At 41.4% G+C, this 10,962-nt stretch overlaps 1 long non-coding RNA gene across 1 annotated transcript in view; it reads left to right on the plus strand.

The window, feature by feature from the left end:
- Positions 1–4,479: 4,479 nt before the first annotated feature.
- The window catches only part of LOC112958741, a 23,611-nt gene continuing 17,128 nt past the window's right edge, over positions 4,480–10,962 (plus strand). The window contains exon 1 of the long non-coding RNA XR_003251484.1: positions 4,480–4,624. This is a non-coding gene — a long non-coding RNA (uncharacterized LOC112958741). The remainder of the gene's footprint in view (positions 4,625–10,962) is intronic.

Raw genomic sequence — 10,962 nt, forward strand, 5'->3', positions numbered from 1 at the left:
CATATTTTATTGAATCAACAACCACTTCCCTGCCAGCTGGACTGTAGAGTCATCTGCAATATAATCCCCAAACACCTGATTAGCAGAAAGATTAGGCTACAGCAACAAAAAGTCATTCTGAGGACAGTGGGGAAATGCAGTCTGGAGATGATAAACTCACAGAACGAGTGAGGGTCCCGCCTGGGCTTTGGAAATGTTGCTGCCACACAGACGTGCCACCCACAGCATTGCAGAATAAGCAGGGACATGACCGTGGTATAATACCGGGATACACTCCACTTCAGACAGGGGGACAGTCCTCCCACACCTTGTCTGGCAGCCCAGGCCGCCTCTGCAGAGGTGGATGGATTCAGGGCAAGTTTTGTTTAGTCTTGGTGGAGCCGTTAAATAATGAACAGGCAAGCCTTCAAAGAAGAAGCATTAATACACCTATAAAAAACAACGCAGAATGGATCAGCAGCCACATCAAGGAAGGAAAAAATGTCCAAGAAAAGTAAAGAGCAGCTTATCTTAAATGGAGGAGCCACTTAGCCGAGCACTATAAAGCAACTTCTCAGCATTATCAGTGCTTCAGGATGGGCCAGCTCATCTACCCGGAGCAAAAGTGCCCTGCAGCTGGGAGATGAAAGGTGGCTGCTGGCACCCTGCACCAGACAGGAACACTGTGGCCAGCAGTTTCAGGCAAGCAGGGAAGAGCTGTGCTCAAAAACCTGAAAAATAATTTTCCGCACATTCAGAGTCCTCCTTCAACTTCCTGCTTTTGTACTTGGGATGGATGGTATAAATCAGCTCCAAATGAAGAGAGGCTGAAAGATGCTTAAAATATCTTAGGATATTAAATGAATAACAAATCAAAACAGAGAAACGCAGGGAGCTGCTGTGTGTAACACAGACTGTTGCACTGGAAATTAAAACATTAGTTCTGCTTTAATTCAGCTGTGTACTTACCATCACCCTTGCTTCCTGTGTGGGCATCCTCCCGGCCTCCCTCCAAGTTTCTGCTTTCTCCTCCAGGTCCATTGAACACACACAAGTCCCATACAGGCTACTTTGCTTGAATAACCACTAGAGAAGAACCTGAGGAGCTTCTGAGGAACCCAAAGCCCTTCAGGTATCTGTGTTCCTGATCACATGAGGTTGAGTCATTTTATAAAGACTGATATTTACTCTTTTGAACATCCTCTTTCTCTCAGGCTGTCTCAAATATGAAAAGAAAAATAATCTCTGCAGCTGCCCTCCAACAGGTTAGAGTTATGGAGCCACACAATAGTGTTACATGTTTTCTTGTTCTCCAACAGTTTTTCTCCCAGATGTGATGGAGTAAGCAGTCTCAAATATTAGCCAGTTCAAGCACTAATCTCCGTATGAGAGAGACCCACAAAAACATGGTATGGATTGCAGCTTCATTCATAGGCAAGAAAAGCTAAATCTATGACTAATTGTTGTTTAGGAAAACTGCATACTTGAGAATGGAAGAGTCTCCTCAGAGGGGAAATGGGAATTTGTTCCATCCCAGGACTTTGAAAGAACTCAACCCAACCCCTTTTCAAATCTAAAAGAGCTTATATAAACCCACAGGAGAGTTTACCTCTCTCCTGAACTCCATTTGAGTAAGAGAGTAGATGTTGTCTTTGGCTGTCCTGAGGTCAGAGGTTTCCCCGAGGTCAGGGAAAGGAGTGATATATTTTGAGGTACAGCTTCTTCAGAGAAACCTTAGAGATCGTAAGGCTGGAAAAAAGCTCTTGGCCAGACCCCAGCAGAGAAAGCACCTGACCTGCTGAGACTCCCAAATGCAGCATCTCTACGTGAAACATCACTGCTGGGCGCCAAGGAGTCTAATGGAGATCAAAGACAGAGCTTGGGGAGAAGGAGAAAGAATCAGTAACGACGGGACAAGGCTGGGAAGAGGGAAAAGGAACCACCTGATCTGAGAGGCTTCAGAATGCAGAGAACGACCTGAGAGCCTTGGGGAAAACTCAGCACAAAGTGTTTTTACACATCTTATCCAGAGGGAACAACGCTATACGTAGCTGGCATCTTCAGCAGGATCCAATGGAAATGTCATTTAAAGAGGAAAGAGCTGTGGCCAGGTCCCAGACGCGTGGGCTCACAGAGTGCTCACACCTGCAGGCTGCTCTGCTGCTCATGCCATCCCCATAAGCGCACGAGCAGACTCAATGCACATCCAAGGTGCACTTCTGGCTTACGCACTTCCAGGCGAATGGTCGGCACCTCTTCAAAGCCATTGCACTGTGCTGTAAGTATAAATCCTTGCTTTCATTGTGGCTTCAACCACACCTTTTTTTTCCGAAAGAGCTTATTTCACTACTTGATTGATACCTAACCCAACCCTTGGGGCAGAGGGAGCAGGAGTTTATAGTGACTGTATGACCATAATGATGTTATCCATTAGCCCTCATTTCCACAGCCCTTCCTGACTCAGCTCTGATATTACTAGGCTGGGACTTAGCATCTTGCTTTTCCTTCCGAGCGTGCCAAGGTGTTTTTTCAATAATGTGTTTTAATCATGTTGCTTCTTCTAGCACTAATGGGCCCTGACCCAGGTTCTATCAAGATTGAAGTACCACCTTCCTGCTATTCCATTAATATAGGTACGTTCAGAACTGAGACAGATGCTGGATTCTGCTGGGTGCTGATTTCTGGGGAGCAGATCGGAGCATCACTAGATATTGTTCATCCTTTGTGCTTACTTGCTCTCCTTGCTCTTTCCAGTGTGCAAAGCATGCTGCATTAAAGCTGTGATGCTAGCTAAATTTGCCTCATCATTTGCCCATTGAAATAAAAGATTATTAGAGTATTAAAATGTCATTTAGTAGCTGCCATTTACACAGCTTGATCATTAAAGATTCCAAGCTCTGGTTGGCTGAGAGCTAAGAAAGTCATTAGCCCAAAATAGAATTTAAGGCCCCAATTCAGCAAAACAGCTACCATGTGCTCATATCCCGTTAAATTCAGTGAATTTTAAGTATGCAGGTTTGAGGGTTGATACGTAGTTAATTGGCTATTACTGCTTCTGTATCATTGTTTCAAGTTATAGTTTTTGATGCCACAACATTTCCTGTAAAACAAAAGAGAAGCCGTCAAAGTCAGAACTCCAGGCTTTATGTTGCTTTAGAAATTATTGTCCTTCCACTCCTACCATAAATAAATTAGTATGTGAAGGAGGATGACAGGGACTGCACTTTGATTGCTGTTGACTCCAGTGTCACCTTTCGGCAAGGCTGAAAAAATTAAATGGACTCACAGAACACCTGCATCCCTCGTGTTTTATGTTACTCAATAGAGCTTTTTGTGGTGGCTTCTTTGTCACTCTTCATCGATGCTATCGTAGATTAATTGGCACCACTGCAAATATTCACAGCTGTCTACAAGATGTTGGTGAGTGCATCATGTCAGTCATGCATGCCATCACCAAGGAGATTAATTTATTTCATTCTTCAGGAAGATAGGTCTGAAATATGACCTAATAAAACCAAATCTTTCAGCAAGAGTTGGCAGAACAACCATCAGTTCTCAGGTTAAACCGAAAGAGCCAAGCTCATGCTGATACTGTTATTATTTTAACAGTTATGCACTGAAATTTTAATAAAGTGGTCATGGGACAAATACTCTTACATAATGGAAGCAAGGTGCCTATTAAATTTGACATGTATAGAACTTTTTACTCATATGCCTCCAATCTGGTGAGAAAGGGTTGCAGTCATGTTTTATATACATATATACACATATATGTTTTGTAAGAACTGTAATAACAGCATTTTATATGGTAGGTACGGTGGTTATTGTTCTCTGATTCACTTAAGCATTTCAGGCAAATGAACTTTGACACATGCATGAGTTTACTGCGATGCTTTTGTGCTTTGCCAAACACATCTAAGCTGCTGCAGCAGTTGCTTAGAGGCCAGGCATCGCTTTGGGGATCCATGTCTGAACCATAAGACTACTAAGGTCAACACCCAGGTTTCTGCATAGAGACCTCTTGGTGAACCACTAGAGAATTAACATGAAAGATGGTATGTGGAACCTTGAGCCAAATTCACACCTAATTTCTGTTCTGGCCCGCTCTTTGAAATTGGTGGGGGAAACAGGCTGCAGGTTGGAACAGTTAGCTCACTTCTTCAAATTACCTGGGATGACAGGGAATTTCTGCTTTATTTTTAATACTTTTTTTTAAAGCAAACTCAGTAAGTTTATTTGATTCTACCAGCTCATGTAAAAGAAGTATTGCTTTTTCAGGCTGCATGGGCATCTTTGATGAGGCTGAGGGTGCTAGGCTGGGTGTAGCTTGCAGGGGACAGGGCCACCCACCTGCAGCCTATCCACAAGTCAGCCCTGATAAGGGCAGAATCTGCTCGGGTTGATAGGGGTAGCTACACCCTATGATTAGCACACATCCAGCTGTTGCCTATCAGAGGAAGGATTGAAAAAATTAGCCAAGGGCCGCAGCAATCCTTTGGTTAGTAGATGATTGCTGGCTCACAAGGTTGGGGTGAAATAAGGATCCTGGATTCCCCTGAGAAAGCCCCAACACCTCAACTACCTTATGACCTTTCCTGCTCAAAACCAGAAGATCTGCTTATGTGAGGTTTTTTTTTCCCTCAAGGTAAAGAATTGGTTTGTCTATATTTTGATTTAAAATGTTTCTGTAATAAGAAAGTTCTCCCTTATTCATTTTTTCCAAGAGCTCTTTGCAAAAAGTCTTGGGGTGTATTTCTTGAAAAACTATGGTTCTGTTGTCTGACTATAGGTTTTCCATAACAAAAGCGGTATAATATATCCTGTTAAATGATATATTGACTTTCCATAACATGTTGCCTGCTTAGTGTAGCTAGAAAGGAGTCATTATACCCTCTATCAAGTTTCAGAAAGTAGGAACCTTCAATTATGTCTGCACTACATTTTTTTGTTGTTGTTTTTAAATGACAATATGATTTATCCGAAAACACTAACCAGATTCATTTTGATTTAGCTCTACAAACAAAAAGAAAGCTGGCATTTGCAAGCCTTGATATTTTCTTCTTTTAAACTCCAGTCTAAATGTCTTTATAGTGATTGTTCAATGCAACCTCAGTTAAAAGCTCATTGTAAGGTTATTATTCTAGTATTTCTCCTGAATGATAAGCGCTGCTGGAAATGACAGCGCATCAATGTCAAGTCCTTGTATTGTCTTGGCATTTCTAAATTTCTTGGAAAAAACTAATAGAAAAGCTAGGTAGTGTGTGCATATTGGGAAGGTATGAAAAGGGAAAAGGAAATTGGCTCATCAGGACTATTTTACATTATTTTTTAATGCACGTCTGAAGAATGTCTGCTGTAAAATAGTGGTTTCCTGAATGCCATAAATCTTCTTGTTTTGGCAGCCTGTCTTAATTGTTCCGAGCTACGAGTTATTCGTTCAAGATATATGTTCTTAATAGCATTCGGTTGTGATTCTTAGCCTCGACGTGAGAGAGGTGTGCAGCTCTGTGAGCCTATGCTCTGCAGAAGTGTGTCCATATAAAACTTCTGTATGAGCTGTGATTCATGAACTGGGATTGTTTAATGGTCTTCCTCAGAGAGCTCTAATGATGTTTTCTGTACCAAATGTGAGTGTGTATCAGAGATAGAGAGGGAGATTTATGAGGTTTGAAGAGGTGGACTTCAAAGCCAAGGAGACTATCTGGAAATGTGCCCTTTCCATTGAAGTTGCAAGCTCTGCGAGGGCAGCCGAATCCTGCCATGTTGCATGGATGGCTTCAAGCGCTTTGCAGTACGTGAGCCCCGCAGGGAGCCGTGTTGATGCTCCTGCTGAAGAAGAAGCAGGACTTGGGCTGCAGAAAAAAAGGAGAGAGCAGAAAACCCTTGGAAGTAGGAGAAGATGAGAGCAGGCTGTATCGGCGTTGAAGGGGGAGGTGCAGTTGTCCCATACGCAGGCAAAGACAATTCAAGGCTTTTGAGTAGTTCATGTGTTGCAGACTCCCCTGTCCTAAGAGAAAGTTTATCAGCCATTAGGTTCCTCCCAGCGTTACTGCATGTATCCCACTCCCAGCAGTGGTGCAGGTGGGCCTGAAGCTTCTGAGACAATCCATGGAACTGGGATGAGGACAGGATGCATTGACAACGGCCTCCTGCTTTGCCTTGTCCTAGAGGCACGGAAAATGGAGGCTCTTAGAGCAGGCCGGCTTTTATCATCTTTTTTTCGTGTGTGTTTTCTGGTTTTCAGCAGATTTTCTCTTTCTTTGCACAGCAATAGAAGATTTTAAAATGACAGGAACATCCATCATTAATTATTTTAATGCTACATGAGCAAGGAGTAGCTTATTATCTTTTTTTTTTAACGTATGGGAAAGGTGATAAATTTAAAGCACAGAGCATGCTTGACCAGTTAAGGTCAAGCTCAGTAGGAGGCTAAGAAAAGCTAAAAATGAATAAAAATAAAGAGGAGGAGGGGAGGGGAAAAAAAAAAAAAAAAGGCTAAAATAATCCAGAGTCAGACTATAAACTAATTATCAAACATGAGGTCAGAGGAAAAATGTTTCCTGAAGGGTTGGTGAGCCGCTATCTGCTAGGAGAGTTATATTTTACACAGCAATGCCACAGAAGGTATTTGGCTCTAGCAGGCATTAATCTCACCCGGTAAAGCAAAGGTTTTGTTCCTGCCACTGCAGCAATACCGAACAAATTGATCCAGTGGCTTTAAACAAGGCTAGAACATGTGTACTCTGAGCTCAGTCACTCGTGTTGCTATCTTACGTAATTATGGCTTATGATATCGATTTCTGTAAAGGTCTCACCATCAGAGCTAACGGTCCTCTTGCAGCGACCTACTTAAACTTCGCTTTAGACTCTCAGCTGCTATCTAGCAGCTGGGGGAGTTGACTGAAGATCCAGCCTCTTTCATCGCAGACCCTATAGATTAATGGCAGAAAGGTCCTTAAATCTCAGTTGCGTTAACACACCTTCTTACAGCCTAAAGAGAAAGGGGTGACAGCCTGGCTGCTTTTGTAGTTGAAAGCAGGGAAGTTGGAGTCCCCACCCCACGGGACTTCATTAATACTTCTCCCAGGTGAACTTAGTCCCTCACAAAAGGGCTCTTTGTATTTTGTCTTTAACCAGCTCTTTGTTTGGGCAGATATCCAGGCCAGTAAGAATAAAATGTCAATATTCTTTGTTGAATCAGTGGCTTATTCGTGCTCTAAGTTTCAAAAGAAAAGAACAAAATGGCAGTTTCAGAGATACCGTGGTTATAATTGGACATACATATATATGCGCATGCATTTATTTCTGAACGAGGTACACGGTTGACTTTGAAAGATGCAAATTTCAGAGAGGAAAATGAAACATTTTAGCAACATTATTTCATTTAAAGTCAAAAGTGCCTTGTACATATGGACATGAGCCATAAATAGCAGAGTACTTGCAGTCCTTATTTACAGCAAACCTAGCCCAAAGTTGCTGCTAAACCACTAGACTTGATTTTAGTATTTTTATTACATGGGTGTGGCTATGAATGAAAGGAGAATGAAGACTTCAGTTAATCCATACATCTTTTCTTGAGGGTAGAAGTTAATGGTGCAGTTGGGACTGTATGGGTACCAGTGAGTTGTTCTTGAAGGGTTCCCACCCCTTGTTCCACAAGCCTCAATTCTGTTTGCTTCTCTTTTGTCCTTCTATTGATAACAGTTATCTCCTGAAGTCTTATATAGCTAGTATATTTTGGAAGAGTGGAGGTGATTGGGGAGACTGAAAATGGGCAGCTTGTTGTTGTACTGCCAAGATTAAAGGCCAGATACTGGACCTTATAGAGCTGCTGGTGGAATCATGTCTTGTGTTATTTGAGCATTTATGTCTTGAATGTAGTTATTCTGTTAATGCAGAAGGTAGGGGAATGCCCCTATGCTATGGTAATGGCATCAAAGCATGTAAGGGGAGCTAGATTCAGTGTCATTGAAAAATTTAGGTGCCTATGGGCAGGACAGGGCAATGAATATGGCAATTTAAATTTGACATTAGGGTCCTATTTCCTGGGCCAGTTTTCTCTCTAACAAATCATGCATTAACCACGGATAGTTTCAGACAAGTACTTTCTTGCAGTGAGACTCAGCTCTTTAATGCAGACGTTTATGTAAATGTCAGCCTTGTTTTTCCCCTGGTGAACTTGTGCTGTCCATAGTGATAAACGAGGAAGAAGTAGGAAAACTGCTGTTGCTAGGTTTTCATTTCTAAATTTGAATAGAGAACATTTTTATCATTCTCTGGGAAAGACCATCAGTATCTAAATATGGACTTTATTTATTCCTTCCCTTTAGACAAGCATACAGAAACAAAGCTCGTCACCTGCTATGTTTTGCTCCATCCATCTGATATGGAGCTGAGATCCATCAGTGATGTATCTTCTACAGAGCAAAAAAGAGGCGAGAGGAAATAAAATTTATCAAAGACCCAAATAACTTGCATTTACTTCATCATGCCAGAATGTAAACTGAAGTGAGTCTTTGATGTTACACGTACAGATGTTGTAGTTGACATATCTTGTGGCAGGCGCCAAGTAAGAAGTGACTGAACTACAGGAAGTTGAGTAGACCACAAGCATTCAACACAACAGGGTTGGCCCAAAGCTGTAACCTAGAAAAACACAATGAACCTACTTGATTCTTAATTAAAGCAGTGCTTTCCAAGATATGGTGGAAAACTGGTACTGTGCTCAAACTTCCATTTTAGTTTCAATTATTGAGGCTATTGATGACTTGGGGTCAGTAGCCAATGCACAGGCACCCACACAAAAGAAAAGGTGATGTATTTATTGCAATCTGTCTTCTGTGATAACCAGGCATTTTCTTAAAGAGCTACTTTTTAAAGCTAACACATGTCTGTTGTTTACCCATAAATTTAGTCTTTGTTTAATTGACTAGACAGAGACTCCTCTTTCACAGTTTTTCTGCTCTGTGTTTTTGGAGTATTTACGAGCAAGGAGGTTACTCTTCTCATAGAAATAGACCTTTGCAGTAATTTTTTTTTATATATTTAATCACAGATTCTTGCCCCTATATGTTTTAACCTTAGTACTAAAATGAGTTTTAAATCAACAAGTTCTCATCAGTTACTGTTCTTGTAAGAGTTCTTTCTTGTCTGGTAGTTGAATGTTCAGTGATAGAAAAGCAGGAGTTACACTGTAAATGAGTAAAAGGTTCTAAACAACTATGTAAGACTTCTGGGTGCAATTCTTGAGCTTACAAAATCAAGATCTTTCCATAAGCAACTATGCAGAGCTTGGGAAGACTGTCTGAAACAAACTCCTTTCAAACACAAGTGCAAGCAAGAGCTGCAGATATGCTGCCTACTGAAAACCCAGCATCAGCCCCATGCATGAACAAGTTGTGTGTGATAGATGTGGTCAGACTCTGTGGTGGGCATTGGGAAAACTGTAGCTGTTTCCTCAATACAGTGCTTTGACCTATGGTGATTTTGATGCTGACAGCAAGTTGCTCTAACTCTCTCAGACTTGATAAACAAAGTTCAAGGTGGTGGGAGAATGTCCAGCGTATTGGGAGCAAATTATTATAAAACTACGTATGTAAGGATACGTGCAATCTGTCAAGAAATCTAGTACAATAGCTGTCAAATGTTACCAATTTATTGACTGCATTAAAATCTCTGTGTGTGGGGATATGTTTTGTATCTGTATTCCTGAGAGTTACAGTTTTCCCCGCTGGGGAGTTGGAGGGGACATGCCTGGGACAATGAACTGTTTCTAATCAGCTCTACAAATGTTGATGAATGGCAGCAGATTTATCATCTGAGATTATTCCTTCCAAGTATTTTTTTTATTGTAATACTAGGAAGCTAGCTCTTTTTTTTTAAATGCTTTATTGAAATCATCTGGATGTACTCTACCTAATAAAACGGTAGTCTATGGCTGCTGGGCTTCCTGTGAGAAAGAAGGATTAATCAGATATGCACAGATGCTATAAGCAGGAATGGAACTTGTATCAGCTGCTGTAACATAATGGAAAATGTGTTGGATCAGAGCTGCAGTGGGTGTAAGATGGTTTAAGCACAATACTGGTCTTGGAAGGCATAGCAGCTTCCCCCTGTTGAAGATGATGTATTTGTGTTGCAGTTGCTCACATATCCCAGAGTAGCTAACCAGATATGAGCCTTGGTGCAAATACTTCAGAAGGTGTCGCGTGTCCCTTGCGATCCCCAAAAGTTGTTCTGGGCAGCAGTTATAAAAGTGAGATGTGAACATGTCTGCTGCTTGCACGGAGCTTGTTGCAAAGCAAGATGCTGTGAGTCATAAGGTGCTTATAAGATGCATATGTTGAAGTGATGAACGCTCGGGGGTGACTTGCTGATCTGTGCACAGAGAAACTTGGGTTCTGTAGTATGCAAGGAGCAATTGCAGAATTGGTTCCCAAGTCTGAAACTGAAGCAACAAAGAGCAATGCGGATGTCTCATTTTGTGCAAGAAAATGATAGCTTGCCAGCATGTCACCAGCCACTTCCAACATCTCGATGCCCTGCAGAGGTGCAAGGAGCTCTCTTTCTAGAGCCCCTTATATAATTTAGATTTATATTTGGAAAATGTTTTTCTGATTTGTTCTGTGTATGTCACTGCAGTTGCCTTGTTGCTGTAATATTTAACCGATCACGCACTAAGTGGCTAAGACTAATATACACCCTGTGTGTTTCTCATCCAAGGACAAATATTTTTACTTTGATTTTTGGTGTTTTTGTTCCAAATTTATATGCTGCTCTGTCTTGCAAAAAAAGTGGAGACAGTGATAAAGGATGACTTATTTCTCTCCTGGATAACTCTTTTCTTCAAATGAGGAACATTAGTAAAATATTGTTGATGCTTTTATGCTGATTATTTCTCCCTGCTTCTCTCTCACCTCCTTAAATAGTAGGGAAAAATTATTTTGCTTTTCAAAGAGTCAGTAAGTTCATCACAAAAAAAAA

The sequence above is a fragment of the Nothoprocta perdicaria genome, unplaced genomic scaffold (genome assembly GCF_003342845.1).
Source record: "Nothoprocta perdicaria isolate Ctin4 unplaced genomic scaffold, notPer1 scaffold_9, whole genome shotgun sequence".
Taxonomy (NCBI): Eukaryota; Metazoa; Chordata; class Aves; order Tinamiformes; family Tinamidae; genus Nothoprocta; species Nothoprocta perdicaria.